This window comes from Ictidomys tridecemlineatus, chromosome 4 (genome assembly GCF_052094955.1).
Source record: "Ictidomys tridecemlineatus isolate mIctTri1 chromosome 4, mIctTri1.hap1, whole genome shotgun sequence".
Classification (NCBI taxonomy): domain Eukaryota; kingdom Metazoa; phylum Chordata; class Mammalia; order Rodentia; family Sciuridae; genus Ictidomys; species Ictidomys tridecemlineatus.
The window spans coordinates 107,978,784-107,996,882 of NC_135480.1; the positions used below are offsets into that span (position 1 = coordinate 107,978,784).

Genomic DNA, 18,099 nt, shown 5'->3' on the forward strand with positions numbered 1-18,099 from the left:
CAGCTATCGCCCTTCTTGGACTATTCCCTGAGGATCTTAAAAGAGCGTACTATAGGGATACTGCCAAATCAGTGATCATAGAGGCACAATTCACAATAGCTAGACTGTGGAACCAACCTAGATGCCCTTCAATAGATGAATGGATAAAAAAAAATGTGGCATCTATACATAATGGAGTACTACGCAGCACTAAAAAATGACAAAATCATAGAATTTGCAGGGAAATGGATGGCATTAGAACAGATTATGCTAAGCGAAGCTAGCCAATCCTTAAAAAACAAATGCCAAATGTCTTCTTTGATATAAAGAGAGCAACTAAGAACAGAACAGGGAGGAAGAGCATGAGGAAAAGATTAACATTAAACAGAGATGAGTGGGGGGAGAGAAAGGGAGAGAGAAGGGAAAGCATATGGAAATGGTAGGAGACCCTCAATGTTACACAAAATTACATATAAGAGGTTGTGAGGGGAAGGGGGGGAACAAGGGTGAGAACTGAACAACAGCAGATGAGGTAGAGAGGGAAGATAGGAGAGGAGGGGAGGGGGGATAGTAGGGGATAGAAAAGGTAGCAGAATACACAGTCACTAATATGCCATTATGTAAAAACATGAGTGTGTAACCGATGTGATTCTGCAATTTGTATTTGGGGTAAAAATGGGAGTTCATAACCCAATTGAATCAATGTATGAAAGATGATATATCATGAGCTTTGTAATGTTTTGAACAACCAATAAAAAAAATTAAATTAAATTAAAATTAAATAAATAAATAAAAAAGAAAAAAAATAGGCCTGGGTTTGTGGCCCAACGGTCAAGGGCCTCTGAGTTTACATCACCCTTGAATCACAAGGGCCTCTGAGTTTGTATCCCTGCTACAAAAAAAAAAAATATATATATATATATATATATATGTATATATATAAAACTTGAAATCTTTATGTTAACAAAATATACTAAGCTCAGAAAGTCAAGAGTTGTATGTTTTCTCTTATATGTGAAATCTAGAGAGGAAAAAGGAAAAGAAAGGTGTGGGGGGGTGGGGGGGTCTTTGGGAAAATTGGGATACTGGTAAGATAGAGGAAATGGACCAAGGAGTGGAGGAAGGGGAGGAAAAGGGAAATATTTGGGATATTAGCCAAATTGTAATATTATATTTTGTGCATATACAAATAATGTCACAACAAAATCCCACCATTATGTATAACTATAATGCACAAACAAAAAAATGGAAAAAAAGAATCAGGAATGAGCAAAATATTCTGAGGCACATCTCAGAGAAAGAATGACTATTTGATAAGTAATGTGTAAGTATAATGTGACTGTTATGCAAACAGAAGAATGGAAGGGAAGAGAGAGTTTTGCAATGCAGGACAAGGTCCAAATATCTATATTCACTCCAGGTTTGTTCATATTCACACTGGTGGTTTTAAGGTGAAAGAATGACCTTCATCCTAAACTCCAGTTTAGAACCATACATAAAAATCTGGCATCATGATTTGCTAAAATGCAAATTTCCTGGGAACATTTCATGTTCTTGAATCACATAATTGAGAGTTGTTAACATTTCCATAGAAAACACATTTTTTGTTCTAATTAGTTTTACATGACAGCAGAATAGATTTTGGTTTACTGTACATAAATGGAGCACAGTTTTTCATTTCTCTGGTAGTATAGATGTAGAGTTGCAACATATGTGCAGTTATACATGTACCTTAGGTAATGATATCCATCTCATTTCACCATCTTTCCTACCTCCAGGTCCCCTCCCCTCTCTCCATTTGCCCAATCAAATTTCCTCCATTCTTCCCATGCTGCCCCCACCTTCATTATCAATCAGCATCCACTTATCAGAGAGAACATTTGGCCTTTGATTTGGGGGGATTGGCTTACGTTGCTTAGCATGATATTCTCCAACTCCATCCATTTACCTGCAAATGCCATAATTTTATTCTCTTTTATTGAGTAATACTCCATTGTGTATATATACCATCATTTCTTTATCCATTCTTCTATTGAAGGGCATCTAGGTTGGTTCCACAGGTTAGCTATTGTGAATTGAACTGCTATAAACATTAATGTGGCTGGGTCACATCAATAGTATGATGATTTTAAATCCTTTGAGTATAGACCAAGGAGTGGGATAGTTGGGTCAAATGGTAGTTCTATTCCAAGTTTTTTAAGGAATCTCCATACTACTTTCCAGATTGGTTGTACCAATTTGCAGTCCCACCAGCAATATATGAGTGTACCTTTTCCCCACACCCTTTCCAACACTTATTGTTGCTTGTATTCTTGATAATTGCCATTATGACTGGAGTGAATTGGAATCAGAGTAGTTTTAATTTGCATTTCTCTAATTACTAGTGAAGTTGAATTTTTTAATATATTTATTGATCAATTGTATCTCTTTTTTTGTGAAATGTCTGTTCATTTACTTAGCCCCTTTATTGATTGGGTTATTTATTCTTTTGCTGTTGAGGTTTTTTAGTTCTTCATGTAGCCTGGAAACTAGTGCTCTACCTGATGTGCATGTGGTAAACATGTTCTCCCACTCTGTGGACTCTCTCTCTTCACATTGTTGATTGTTTCCTTTGCTGAAAAGAAGCTTTTTAGTTTGAATCCATCCCATTTATTAATTCTTGATTTGTTTCTTGAGATTTAGGAGTCTTGTTAAGGAAGTCAGGACCTAATACAACATGATGAAGATTTGGGCCCTCTTCTGTTAGGCATAAGGTCTCTGGTCTAATTCATAGCTCCTTGATCCACTTTGAGTTGAGTTTTGTGCAAGCTGAGAGATAGTGGTTTAATTTCAATTTACTGCATATGGATTTCCAGTTTTACCAGCACCATATGTTGAAGAAGAGGCTATCTTTTCTCCAAAGTATGTTTTTGGTGCGTTTGTCAAATATGAGATAACTGTATTTGTTTGGGTTTGTCTCTATGACTTCTGTACCATTGATCTACATGTCTATTTTGGTGCCAATACCAGGCCATTTTTGTTACTATAATTTTATAGTAAAGTTTAAGCTCTGGTAATGTGCTGCCTCCTGCTTCACTCTTCTTGCAAAGGATTGCTTTAGCTTTTCTGGGTCTCTTATTTTTCCGAATGAAATTCATGATTGCTTTTTCTATTTCTAAGAGGAATGTTGTTGGGATTTTAATTAGAAATGCATTAAATCTGAATAAGGCTTTTTGGTAGTATGGCCATTTTGACAATATTAATTCTGCTTATCTAAGAACATGGGATATATCTTTCCACTTTTTTTAAAGAGAGAGGAGAGAGAATTTTTTAGTATTTATTTTTTAGTTTTCAGTGGACACAACATCTTTGTTTGTATGTGGTGCTGAGGATCAAAACCAGGCCGCACACATGCCAGGCGAGCACGCTACCGCTTGAGCCACATCCCCAGCCCCTATCTTTCCATTTTCTAAGAGATTCTTCAGTGCCTTTCTTTAATGTTCTGTAATTTTAATTGTAGAGGTTTACCTCTTTTGTTAGACTGATTTCCAAATATTTTTTAGACTATTGTGAATGGGGTTGTTTTCCTAATTTCTCTTTTAGAGAGTTCATCACTAATGTAGAGAAATATAATTGATTTATGGATACTGATTTTATATCCTGTTACTTTGCTGAATTCATTTATTAATTCTAGAAGTTCTCCTGTGGAGTTTTTTAAGATCCTCTAAGTATAGAATCATATCATCCACAAATAGTGATAATTTTAGTTCTTCTTTTCCTATTTATATACCTTTAATTTCTTTCACCTGCCTAATTGCTATGACTAGAGTTTCAAGGACTATATTGAATAGAAGTGGTGAGAGAGGGATCCCGTGCCTTTTTCCAGTTCTGAGAGGAAATGCTTCCAATTTTTCTCCATTTAGAATTATGTTGGCCTTGGACTTAAGTTTTACAATGTTGAGTTATATTCCTACTATCCCTAGTTTTTCTGGTGTTTTAAACATGAAAGGGTGTTGTATTTTGTCAAATGCTTTTTCAGCATGTTGAGATGAGATGATCATATTATTTTTATCTTTAAGTCTATTGATGTGATGAATTACATTTATTGATTTCCATATGTTTAACTAACCTTGCATCCCTGGGATGAACCCCACTTGAGCATGGTGGTCTATCTTTTTAATACATTTTTGTATGAAATTTGGCAGAATTTTATTGAGAATTTTTGCATCTATGTTCCTCAGGGGTATTGGTCTTAAGTTTTCTTTCCTTGATTTGTCTTTGTCAAGTTTGCCGCAAGGAATATTTGGTCCCTTCATAATTTGGGGGATCTTAGAATAATAAAAGTTGCTTGTTTTCATAATAGTTAGCCTTCCTATTATATTAAGTAGAAAAAATAATTGGGGAATTTCCAAATAATTTGGGGGTTTTTTCCCCCTCTGCTATTTTTCCCTATGCTTTTCCCCACATTGGTTTCATTAATCCAATGGCTTCCATATCAATGAGAATGACCCTTAATTATTATTTTTCATATTCTGATCTTTTTCCTGAGCATCACTTAGCCTTTTTATGCATTCCCTACAGCCTATTATCCAATTGTTCAAAACTGAATGTATAATTTTTACCATATTTCCAGTCTTCCTGATTTTTCTTTGTAGTAACATAATTTATCCAAATACCTATGCTAGTATTGGGGTAAATTTTATTGACTATATCTATTATCTTTTTGAGAAGTCCTCCTGAATATTCCCTTACAATGTCTCTTGCAGATCTTTGGGGGTTTTTTAACTTATGTATATTTTATTTGTTCTTTTTAGATATATATGATAGATGTCAGTAAACCTGCTGACATCAGACATCATGAAGCTATATTTTGACTTATTGTACATACATGGAATGTAAGTTATTCTAATTAGGATCCCATTCTTGTGGTTGTACATGATGTGGAATTTCACTGATGTTGTATTCACATATGAACATAGGAAAGTTATGTTTGATTCATTCTACTATCTTTTCTATTCCCATCTCTCACCCTGCACAAAATTCAAAGTGAATCAAAGACCTAGGAATTAGACCAGAACCCCTGCACCTGCTCAAAACAAATGCAGGCCCAACACTCTAATATATCAGCTCAGGAAATGACTTTCTTAACAAGACGTCTAAAGAACAAGAAGTAAAATCAAAAATCAATAAATAGGATAGTATCAAATTAAAAACCTTCTTCAGAACAAAGGCAATAATCAATCAAGAGTGTGAAGAGAGCCTGCAGAATGGGAGAAAATCTGCCACCTGCTCCTCAGACAGGGCGTTAATATCCAGGCTATACAAAGAACCTATAGAACTTAACACTAAAAAAATAAACAGCCCAATCAATAAATGGATAAAAGAACTAAACAGACACTTCTCAAAAGAATAAACATGAATGGTCAATAAATATATGAAAAAAATTTTCAACATCTCTATCAGAGAAATGCAAATTAGAACTACACTGAGATTTCATCTCCAGTCAGAATGGTAATGGATAAGAGACTTTATTTAAAAATGACAATTTTCAAGAATGCAAGTAACAATAAATGTTGGTGAAGATGGACTGAAAGGGGTCTGCTCATACAATGTTGGTTGTGGAGAGTGGATGAAACCCCAGTCATGGGCTGATCCTGCAGTGTTGTAAAAGCCAAGCCTGGGAAACATTCCTTGCCAAAAGGCAAGTATCTTAACAACCTTGATAATATTTAACAGATGTTACAGTAGGCTTCCTGAGTGAAGCAGGATAGCTGCAAAAAATGTTTCTACCTCTGTAACTTTTTAGTATACAAAGAAGCCTTTTGAAAACACATAAATCTTAAACAATTTATAATATCCCTATAGCTTAACTTCCTGATTATGAGACCCAGTATAATATACTTACAGAGCTAGTTTGGGGTTACTGTTCCTCCACCAGAGTGCAGTGTCCCACCTAGCCCCAGCTTTATTTGAAAATGTCTCTGTGTTTTCTTTATCTCTGTGTTTTTCTCCATCTCCTGTCACCCCTACTCTGGGGAGCCACTCTAAATGATTCATGACTTCCATCCTGAAGGCTTTCACCAGTCACTACATTTCATAGTGACCTGGACATTGTCCCGGTTCAGGAAATTGAAGGTGTGTCTTCAGATGTAGGTGTGTCACACATGGCATTGAGCTACACTCACCTATTTCTCTGAAATACTTGACCTGTTTGGGATAGAATGTTCCTTGGAAATGCCCTTTGTGTGTCCCCTTCTCTTGCTCTGCCTTTGGGTGTGGCCTTCCTAGATGTCAGTCAACCTGCCAACAGCAGACATCATGAAGTTAGACTCAACCCCCAAAACCTGACCCCTTGCCTAATTTGAATGGTTTCTTCTCTCTCTCTCTCTCTCTCTCTCTCTCTCTCTCTCTCTCACTGCAGACCCTTAAGGTCAGAGGAGCCATCACAGGACCCAAAGAAAAAGGTATCTCTGTCTCTTGTGTGATTATTTTGTGCAGCCCCAGTTCACCTGGAGTGACTCTGAGTATTTTAGTCTCGAGAAAGGTGAGAGCCTACTCAAGATCCTTTGTGGATGCTATGCAAGACATAGCAGTTGGTTGGACTGCAAAGTGGTACAACCACTCTGGGAAGCAGTAAAGCAGTATGGAGATTCCTCAAAAGCCTAGGAATGAAGCAACCACTTGAGCCAGCTATTCCACTCCTCAGCATATATCCAAAGGATTTAAACTCAGCCTACTATAAGGATGCAAACATATGAATGTTTACAGCGCACAATTCACAATAGCTAAGCTATGGAGCCAACCCATGTGCACTTCAACAGACCAATGGATAAAGAAAATGTGGTATAACACAGTGGAGTATTACCCATAAAGAATAATGATTTTGACCACCAGGGTACGGGGTTGGGATTCAGTGCCAGGGCTGAGGGAAGACTGGGAGGCACAGCGCAGGAAAGGGAGAAAAGAAACTACAACTAGTCGCCTAAAGGCGTTGGAGTAAGCCAAGACCAAACCAGTGGAGCTGCCTCCAGACCGTTCCCATGGTAGCCGCTGGGGACTCTCATCATGACCATGATACCTCTGCTGAAATGTAGATGAGTCCAATCACGACCCCCAGGTCGAGCCTATAGTTTCACTCCCTGAGCAACACTGGAGGAAGATGAAGAGGAACTTTTTAAGATGCTAGCAATTTCGATTTACTTCATAGAATGATCTTCCAGAATGGAAGGAAGGAGGCACTGGTGATGTCAAGCTCCTGAAACATAAGGAGAAAAGAACCACCCGCCTTCTCATGAGGAGGGCCAAGACCCTGAAGATATGCATCAACCACTATATCACGCCAATGATGAACTGAAGCCAAACGCTGGCAATGATCATGCCTGGGTTTGGGACACCCATGCTGACTTGCTGATGAGTACCCTAAGCCAGAGCTGCTCGCTATCCACTTCCTAAACACTGAGAATGCATAAAAGGTCAAAACGAAGTTTAAAGAATGCAGGAAAGCGTTTGAAGAGAGAAAAAAGAAAGGACTGGGCAAAAATGATAATGTTGAAAAAGTGACCCAAGAGCTGGAAGCTCTTTCTGTGAAGGAGAACAAGGAACCTGGAGAGGAGACCGAGGAGAAATCGGAGAAGCATTGAGTCGTCTTAATTTCTTTTCCTTTTTCTTTTTCTTCTTTTAATTTTGCCCTGCCCTTCCTTTTGGGTTTATTTTTATTCTGTTATGTTTTCATAAGGATTTTATATAAAGAACCGAATTCCAACATTCAGGGTTTTTTTAAAGTTTTTACCCTATTGAAGATGACTTGAGAAAATCCATTCCCAGTCATGAAAATGTACTGTGCTAACTTTCTTTCCCACGGTGGAAACACTTATTTACTATCATCAAAAATAGTGAATAAAAAACGCATTTGAAACCTGGGGGGAAAAAATAATAATGATTTTATGACATTTGCCAGTAAATGGATGGATCTGGAGACTGCAATGCTAAGTGAAATGAGCCAGTCCCAAAAAAACAAAGGTCAAATGTTTTCACTGATATGTGGAAGCTAACCCACAGTAAAGAGGAGGGGATTTTAAAAAAAAGGAATAGAAGTTCAGTGGATTAGATGATGGGGAATGAAGGGAAGGGAGGGTGGATGAGAAAAGAAAAGATAGTGGAATAAATCTGACATATGTACATATATGAATACACCAGTGAAAATCTCACTATCTTGTATATCTACAAAAAATAATTTAAAAAAAAAAACTATGGTTAAATGGCAGAAAGATCAGGAGAAGGATGGGAGCAGCGGTGAGGTTAGGAGAGGAAAAAGGAGAATTACTAGGGACTGAATTAGAACAAGGTATATTCCCTGCTTTTAAAATTAAGTCAAAATGGATTCTACTGACATGTATAACTAAAAAGAATCAATAAATTTTTAAAACTATGAAAAAGGAAGGTAGAAGAAAACATCCATGTTAAAAAAAAAAAGTCATAATATGAAAAGACCCAAATCTGTCTTCTAGATATGACAAATTTAATGTCTGAAGTGAAAAATACACTGAATCCAAAATACATAATCCTGGCCTAATTATGAGATAATTGTAAGATATAGGAACTGAAGGGACATCCTACAAAATACATGACCAATAGTACTAATAGCAAGGCCATCCAAAACATGCAATATGAGAAATGGGGACAGCCAAGAAATTTGTGATACATTACCAGTGAATGTAATAGTATCCTGGATGGGAGCCTGGAACAGAAAAAAAAAGATATTAGATTAAAATTTTAAAAATCTGAATAATTCAGGGGCACTAATAATAATGTATCAATATTATTTGATTAATTGTGACAAATTTACACACTAAGTAAGATAACAAGGGGCACTGGATATGTGTTGAGAGCCACAGCTGAAGGGGCCCCAGCAAACTTCCAGCTGCCAGCAAACTTCCAGCTGCCAGCTGATGATTGACTCACAGTGGCCCCAGAAAACTTCTAGGTGCCAACTGATTGGCTCCTCTGCAGTGATGCTCATTGGGCTGTTTCCCCGCCTTTTCAGACCATGGAGCTGCTCATTGGGGGACTTTTTTGGCTTCGCCCACATGACCCAGCCAATCGCCCTCAAGAGCAGGAGGAGTGGGGGAAGTGGAGAGGCTTGTGGGAAGCCGGTGGTGGCAGTTGGGCTCTGAGGGTTTTCCTGAAGAGCTGTGTGTTCTAAAAATAAAGTTCATTTCCTTTGACAAGTGGCTCCTGAATTGCGCCCAGCCAGACTGCAGCAGATATGGAATACATTTAGTTCTCTACTTTCATTATTTTTCTGTAAATCTAAAACAATTCTTTTTTTTTTAAAGAGAGAGTGAGAGAGAGGGGGCGACAGAGAGAGAGAGAGAATTTTAACATTTATTTATTTTTCCTTAGTTCTCCGCGGACATAACATCTTTGTTGGTATGTGGTGCTGAGGATCGAACCCAGGCCGCACACATGCCAGGTGAGTACGCTACCGCTTGAGCCACATCCCCAGCCCCTATCTAAAACAATTCTAAGATTCAAATTCATTCTGGTATTTAATGGTAGATCAGACAAACAGAAGAAAGATGAGTGAACCTGAATAGCAATAGAAACTTTCCAAAATGGAACAGAAATAGAAAAAAATAACAGATCTTCAGTAATCTACTAGACCTCTCAGGCACTCTTATGTGCACAGAATTAGAGTCTCAGAAAGAGAACAACCCTTGAAGACAGAGAAATTTAATACAGCTATCTAAAAAACAAAAAATTACATATTGAGGACCTTTGGCACCTTAATATACTTTAAGAATGAAGTTGACCAAATGAGCTGCATAGCAACTGTTAAATCTAGTATTTGGGGACTATGTTATTAAGACCTAACCATCCACTAAACAGACACAAAACTACTGAATAAAATATTCTGTAAGGCTCTATATTATGATCTGGTTCACAATCATGTAGATTTTTACATTATTCATGAAACTGCTAATGTATATTTTATAAGCTTTTAATAACTGTTTACTTGATAGTGAAATTTGAAAAAAATGTATATTCATTATATACTATATTAATAAAAATTATTCAGAATTTAAAATTATGCCTCTTAAAAGAGATAAATGGCTTTTCCCTTTTAATAGATAAGACACCCAAATAATTACTTATTTGTACTTGTTTCTGGAACTTAATTTGTTATACCAGACTTTGTACTCAAATAGCTATTGGCAATGCTTAATCAAGAATTTTTATGATTAAATATTTATTTCATAGTCACCATCAATAATAAACTAGGTATAAAAAAATTATAGTTTTTGAATTGATCAATGACATTATATAGATTATAGAATACAATGAGATATTACATAAGTATATTGTGAAGTGATTCAATCAAGCTAATTAACATAACCATCACTTCTCATAATTTACATTTCTTTGTGGTGTGAATATTTAAAATCTATTATTTTGGCAAATTTGAATTATATGTTATTATTAACTATAGTTAAAACTTATCTCTTCTTAATACTTCTTTATATTTATTTATAATTATATATTTATAAAATATAATTTATAAAGCATGCAGAGGTACTTTACCACTGAGTTGCATCCTCAACCCTTTTCATTTTTTTATTTTTTTTACTTTTATTTATTTACTTATTTTAATTAGGTATATATGGCAGCAGAATGCATTTTGATTCATTGTATACGATTGCAGCACAACTTTTCATTTCTCTAGTTGTACATGATGTGGTATTGCACCATATGTGCAATCATACATGTACCTAGGGTAATGATGTCCATCTCATTCCACCATCTTTCCTGCCCCCATACTTCCTCCCCTCCACTCCCTCTAATTTTTTTATTTGAGACAGGGTTTCACTAAGTTTCCAAGCTGGTCGCAAACTTTTGATCCTCCTGCCTCAGCCTCCAAAGTCACTAGATTCACAGGCCACTACAATAGTCAGAACTTACTCCTCTTAACTGAAACGTTGAACCCTTTGACCCATGTCTCTTCTTTCCTCCTCTACCCCCTCCACAGCCTCCCTGGTTATCATCATTCAAGTTCAACAGACAGGGATCTACATGATTTAACTTATATGTGGAATTTTTTTTAAGTATCCAAGTTTTAAAATACCTTAATACAATAAAGGTTTTAAATTGAATTAAATTTAAATAACATAAGAGCTACTTTTTTAAGAGAGAGAGAATTTTTTAATTTTTTTTTTCAGTTTTCAGTGGACACGACATCTTTATTTTATTTTTATGTGGTGCTTAGGATTGTTTCTAAGATTTCTAACTTCATATTTTCATTTAAAAGTCAAACCTTGCAATATTGCCCTTTTAAATTTCTGTTACCAAATCTATTTATGTCAGCTTGTAACATAATTAAGATTGAATGTAAAAAAAGACAGCTATGCATTTAATATATGTTAATATGAGATTCATTATAGTTAGAAGATTTTCCAATTCAAATCATCCATTTGGAGAAACCAGGAAACAGCATCAGATTAAGAAAGATGTACATGACAATATCCATATTTTTAATGAACTACACATATAAAACATACAAACATTCAATAATCATTAAATGAGCTTTCATGTTCTAAAATCATTTTACATTTAGCTTATTATATTAATTTTTAAAACTCAGGCCCAGATTAAAGTTATAAATATTATTACATGTGGTTTTAATTAGAAGATTAAATCAGTTATATTTATTAGCTATATTTGTTAGTATTTGTCAATACTATAGACCTGAAAATTAGCCATTGACATCACAGTACAGAGCCAGGCTGCCTTTCATTCATTCTCCACTAGGCTGTGCGACTGACCCTGATATCATTCCCAAACCACACATAATGTGCTGTGTCTGTGACTCACTTTTACCTTTTTGTTAATTATGCAGGGTTTATAAACATAGATGTAATATATCTCATCCTATGCCATAATGAAAGCATTCTGTGCCTTTACTAAAATATATGCTTTAGAGCAAAATTCAAGCCAAACAGTGTGAAAGTTATTTTTTAAACCAGGCACTGTGATGAATGTAAATGAAAGAATAAATATATGCAGATGCTAATTCACAATAAGGTGGGGGGCACTAGGGAAGAACAGCGTTACATTAGATTAGGTAGAGGCAGGGGAGGGGATGTGGGGATAGGAAATATAGTAGAATGAAACAGACATTATTACTTTATGTATATATGTGACTACATGACCAATATGATTCTGCAACATGTTTACTCAGAAAAATGAAATTATATCCATCTATGTATGATATATCAAAGTGCAAAAATGCTTTCTACTGTCATGTATAACTAATTAAAATAAAAAATTGAAATTCCTAAAAAGTTTAATTTAATTTTTAAAAAGTAGACACTGTTCATTAAGACAGTTCTTGAGGAATAGCATTCAAAACCATTATAATAGTGACAAAAATATTGAAGTAAACATAAATACTTAGCTCTTTGCTCTAAGGGCAATAATTTAAATAAGATTGAATTAAAGTTCTTAACTGCATCATTATTTTTAAGGCTATACTTATAAATTAATGTTTTAGAACTTTGCAAAATTCATGATATCTTCATATAAATATGAAAACTACAGGGATAATATATTATTGTTTCCTGAAAATAATACATTCCCTAAGAGGTTTCTGTCCTGAATTCATTCACGGTGACAGAAAATAGACAATATATCTTCTGTGTAACACATAGGAAGAAAATTTTGTAGGACACAATTTTCTAATATTTTTGTGGTTCTTGAAATTGAACTCAGGGTCTTGAACATGATGGACAAATACTCTACCACTAAGCCACATCCCCCAGTACCAATTTTCTAATATTTTTGTTATGAATAACTCTTTATTTAAATGATAGCATTCTTTCTAACAGGATTAGACTACTGTGGAAATAGTAATGTCTCATCAGAGAGTCTTAACCTGAACTCAGCTTACCACTCCAGGAAAATATTCACTATTTTAACAGATCAAGTTTCCTTGTAGCTCACCCTGTTTAAAATAAGACTTCTGCAGGTGCATGACATTTTTCTAGCTAGCTATTGAAGTCTTATATATCATTTTTCTGCTATAGGAATCTTGCACCATACATTATCCCCACTGAAGCACTAATATCAGGCTCACACCAAAACAACTTTCCAGAAGCCCTCTCTGTTCCTTCACAATTTTCATTTCTTTCCTTCCCATTTTTTTTCACAGGATGTACAATGGGTTCAAACACTGGGATTTATCTGCATATACTGCATCTTGTATACTGCATCTTTAGCTATATGCCCTTAAGCAAGTTGTTTAATTATTTTCTCCTCCAGAAGTGGCTTAATAAGATTTGTAAAGAATGTGGCATGTGATATGGGAGTCATCAAATCAAATTATTCCTCCAAGAGAGAAAAAGTAGTTAAAACTACACATCAAAGGAACAAATCCAAATTAGGCAACATCCATCCCATATATTTTTGTGTTTTGAAGGAGGAATATAGAAATTTCATTGCAAAGGGAGAAACAAAGAACCTTGACATTGCACATGATACTGTATTCTATGCCAGGAGAGAATGTTTGTGCATTTTTTATTCCAATTTGACAAATACCAGGGTAGGATTCTGGATACTAATAGGAGCAGCAAGTGCCCCTGGCCTGAAGAGCTCAATTGGAGGTCAAGGAAAAAAGCTTCTTCAGGGCCACACACAAATATTCATAGTGTCTTAATCTGCTTGGGCTGCCATAGACTGGAAGATATTCATTTTCTCATGATTCTGGAGCATAGCTGGATTCTGGAGAAGACTCTTCCTTGTTTGTGGAGTGCTCATATGGTCTTTCCTCTGCACATTGGCAAAAAGATCTCTCTCTCTCTCTCTCTCTCTCTCTCTCTCTCTCTCTCTCTCTCTCTCTCTCTCTCTCTCTCTCTCTCTCTCTCTCTCTCCTTAAAAGGCCCCCAGTACTAATGAACTAGAATCTCACCCCTCTGACTGCATTTATTTCCTAAGAGTCTTATTTCCATGGACAAGCCACATTATAGGCTAGGGCTCCAACATAAGAATTTTGGAGAACACAGTCAACCCACAGAAATAAGACCTAATTCACACCATGACAACATATCCATATGGTAATACTCATCTCTCCCTCTCTTTTTCTTTCTCTCTCTGGACAATAAATGAAAGGAGTTTTATAATTCTGCTTTTGAAATTACTTGGCCATGAGTAATTCTCTTTTGTGGGGGTACTAGGGATTGAATGCAGGGAAACTACCACTGAGCTGCATCCCTAACCCCTCCCTCTTATTATAGGGATATATTTGTACATTGTAGTTGGGTTCATCCCAACATACACATGTATGGACTTTGATTTCAGTTCATGATTCTCCCCTTTTCTCTCCCATCTTCCTCCTTTCTCCCATTCTCCTTCCTGTACTCTACTAGACTTCCTATTGTTCATCTATCAAATTAAATTTAATTGGTTCTTTATGTTATCCAATCCTGCTCTCTCCTTTCCTTTATTTTACTCTAGCTTACACATATGAGAGAAAACATCTGACCTTTGTGCTTCTGAGTTTGGCTTATTTCACTTAGCATGGTATTCCCCATTTCCATTAATATGCCGGAAAATGCCATAGTTTCATTCTTTTTATGACTGGGTAGAACTCCATTGTATATATATCTCATAATTTCTTAATCCATTCATCTATTGACAGGTTCAATATGCTAGCTATTGTAAATTGTGCTCTTATACACATTGAGGTGACTGTATTGCTTTACTATGATTTTAGGTCTTTTGGAAAAATACCAGGGAGTAGGAGAGCTGGGTCATATGGTGGTTCCATACTAGTTTTCTGAGCAATCTCCATACTGCTTTCCATTGTGGTTGTACTAGTCTGTAGTCCCATAATGTACAAGTGTACTTTCCCCCCTACAACCTCACCAGCCTTTAGTGTTGTTTGTATTCTTGCTCATTGCCATTCTGACTGGAGTGATATAAAATCTTAGTGTAGTTTTGATTTGCATTTCCCTGATAGAGATATTGAACATTTTTTTCTTATATTTGTTGTTTCTTCTTTTGAGAAGTTTCTGTTTAGTTTTTTTGCCCCCATTTACTGATTGGGTTATTTGTGGGGTTTTTTTTTTTTTTTGCTTTTGTTTTCTGATGTTAAGTTCTTTGAATTCTTCATATATTCTGGATATTAATCCCCTATAGGAGGAGTAACTGACCAAGATTTTCTCCCATTCTGTAGGCTCTCTTTTCTCACTCTTACTAGTTTCCTTTGCTCTGCAGATGCTTTTTAGTTTGATGGCATCCCAGTTGTTGATTCTTGGTTTCATCCCTTATGTTTTAGGGGTCTTCTTAAGGAAATCAGTGCCACCACCTATATGATAGAACATTGACCCTATGTTTGCTTCTGGCAGTTGTAAATTTTCTGGTCTAATTCTGAAGTTTTTCACCCATTTCAATTTGAATTGTGTGCAGGGTGAGAGAGAGAAGTTTAATTTCATCCTTCTTCATGTAGCCATCCAGTTTTCCTAGCACCATTTGTTTAAGACTGTCTTTTCTCCTAGATGTATTTTTGGCATCTGTATCAAATATCAGATGGCTATAGGAGTGTGGATTTGTCTCAATGCTTTCTAGTCTTCTCCATTGGTCTTCATGTCCATTTTGATGCCAATACCATGCTGTTTTTGTTACTACAGCTCTGCAGTATAATTTCAGAACAGGTATTGTGAGACCTACTGCTTTGCTTTTCTTGCCTAGTATTGCGTTGGCCATTCTGGGTCCCTTTTTCTTCCAAGTAAATTTAAGAATTGTTTTTGTCTAATTCTGTGAAGAATGTTATTGGTATATTGATGGGCATTGCATTGAATCTGTATATTTCTTTATATTGCTTTTGGTAGCATGGCCATTTTGAAAATATTCATTTTGCCTATCCAAGAACACGGGATATCTCTCCATCTTCTAAGCTCTTCTTCCATTTCTTTCATTGTTCTATGGCTTTTATTGTAGAGCTCTTTACCACCTTGGTTATATTAATTCCCAAGTATTTAATAATTTTTGAGATTATTATAATGGGGTAGTTTTCCTGATTTCCTCCTCAGCTGAATGACTGTTGGGAGTACAGAAAAGCTCTTGATTTATGGGTGTTGATCTTGTATCTTCCCACTTTGGTGAGGTCATTTACCAGCTCTAGAGCCTTCTGGTGGAGTTTTTGGGGTCTCCTAAATGTATGATCATATCATTGGCAACCAGAGAGAGTTTGACTTCTTCCTTTTCTATTTGCAACCCATTGATTTCCTTTTCTTGCCTGATCACTCTGGCTAATTGAGGACTATATTGAATAGGAGTGGTGAGACTAGACAGTCTGGTCTTTTCCTTAACTTAGAGAATATGATTTTCGTTTTTCTCCATTCAGTATGATGTTGGCTTTGGGTTTGTTATAAATGAGCTTTACAATGCTGAGGTAAGTCCCTTCGATCCCTAGCTTCTCCAGCATTTTTAACATGAATGAATGTTGGGTTTTATCAAAGGCCTTTTCTGTGTCTATTGAGATGATTATTTGCTTCTTGCTTTTAATTCTGTTTAAGTGATAAATTACATTTATTGATTTGTGAATGTTGAATCATATTTTTATCCCTGGAATGAAAACCTGTTGATCATGGTGTATTATTTTTTATGTATATTTGAGTGTGCTTTGCTAATATTTTATTAAGGATTTTTGCATCTATGTTCATGAGTATTGTTCTATAGTTTATTTTCCTTGATGTGTCTTTGTCTGCTTTGGGTATCAGCATTATACTGGCTTCATAAAATGTCATTTGGAGAATTCCCTCTTTCCATTTCATACAATAATTTGAGAAAGACTGGTGTTAGTTCATCTGTAAAGGTCTCATAGAACTTGGCTGAGAATCCATCCAGTCAGAGGCTTTTCTCTTTTTGAAAGCTTTTAATTGATGTTTCAATTTCATTTTTTGATATTAGTCTGTTTAGGTTTTCTATACCTTCCTAATTTCATCTGGGCAGGTCATATGTGTTTAGAAATTTGTCAATGTCTTCTAAATTTCCCAGTTTATTGGAGTATAAATTTTCAAAATAGGTTCTGATAATCTTCTGGATTTCTGTGGAGATAACTCTTTTTTCACCGCTAATCTTATTGATTTGCTTCTTCTCGATCTTTTGGTTAGTTTGGCTAAGGGTTTATCAATCTTATTTATCACTTCAAAGAACCAATTCATCATTACATTGATCCTGTGTATTGTGTTCTTATTCTCAAGTTCATTACTTTTGGCTCTGATCTTAATTATTTCTGGTCTTCTACTGGTTTAGAAGTTAGTTGTTTTTTTCTTTTCCTAAGGCCTTGTGGTGAAGCACAACATTATTTGGAATCACTCTAGTTTTTTAATGTAAGCACTTAGTGCTATAAATTTTCCTCTTAGATCTTCTTTCATACTGCCCCAGAGATTTTGATATGGTGTATATCTGTCTTCTTTCACTTTTAAGAATTTCTTGTTTTCTCTTATCATCTCTTCTTTGGTCCATTTTTCATTTAAGGGAGTACTGTTCAATCTCCATGTGTTTATGTGGTTTCTGTTATTTTTCGTGCTGTTGATTTCTACCTTCATTCCATTATGATCTGATAGTACACATGTGATCATATTGATTTTTTGTATTTGCTGAGATTATTTTGTGGCCTAGAATATAATCTATTTTGGAAAAAAAAGTTCCATGCAAAACTGATAAGGTAAATTTAGCTGTTTTGAGGTAAAATATTCTGTAAATATCCATTAGTTCCATTTGATTTACAGTGTGGTTTAGGTTGGAGATATCTTTATTAATTTTATGTTTTGATGACATCTCTATTGATGGTAAGGGTGTGCTGAAATCACCTAGTATTGTCTTGGGGTCTATCTGGGATTTAATGACATGAAGTATTTTTTCCATGTAATTTGTGCATTAACATTTGGGGCATAAATATTTGCTATCATTATATCTTCATCCTTTACTAGGATGTTGTGGCTTTGTCTCTTCTGATTAATCTTTGCTTAAAATCTGTTTTGTCAAGTATGAGAATAGCTACACTGCTTGTTTTTGTTGTTTTGCTTTGTTTTTGTTTTGTTTAGTTTTTTTGTCCATATGTATGGAACATTTTGCCATCCTTTT

The 18,099-nt window shown here is 35.5% G+C and overlaps 2 pseudogenes across 1 annotated transcript in view; one reads left to right on the forward strand and one right to left on the reverse strand.

Annotated features, from left to right (window-relative positions):
* Nucleotides 1-18,099, reverse strand: part of LOC106145341 (olfactory receptor 8B12-like) — a 141,017-nt pseudogene that overhangs the window by 96,706 nt on the left and 26,212 nt on the right. Inside the window, exon 4 of the transcript XR_013437966.1 lies at nucleotides 8,665-8,695. The product of XR_013437966.1 is annotated as an olfactory receptor 8B12-like (transcript). The remainder of the gene's footprint in view (nucleotides 1-8,664; nucleotides 8,696-18,099) is intronic.
* LOC101955546 (ran-specific GTPase-activating protein pseudogene) lies at nucleotides 6,999-7,722 on the forward strand (annotated as a pseudogene).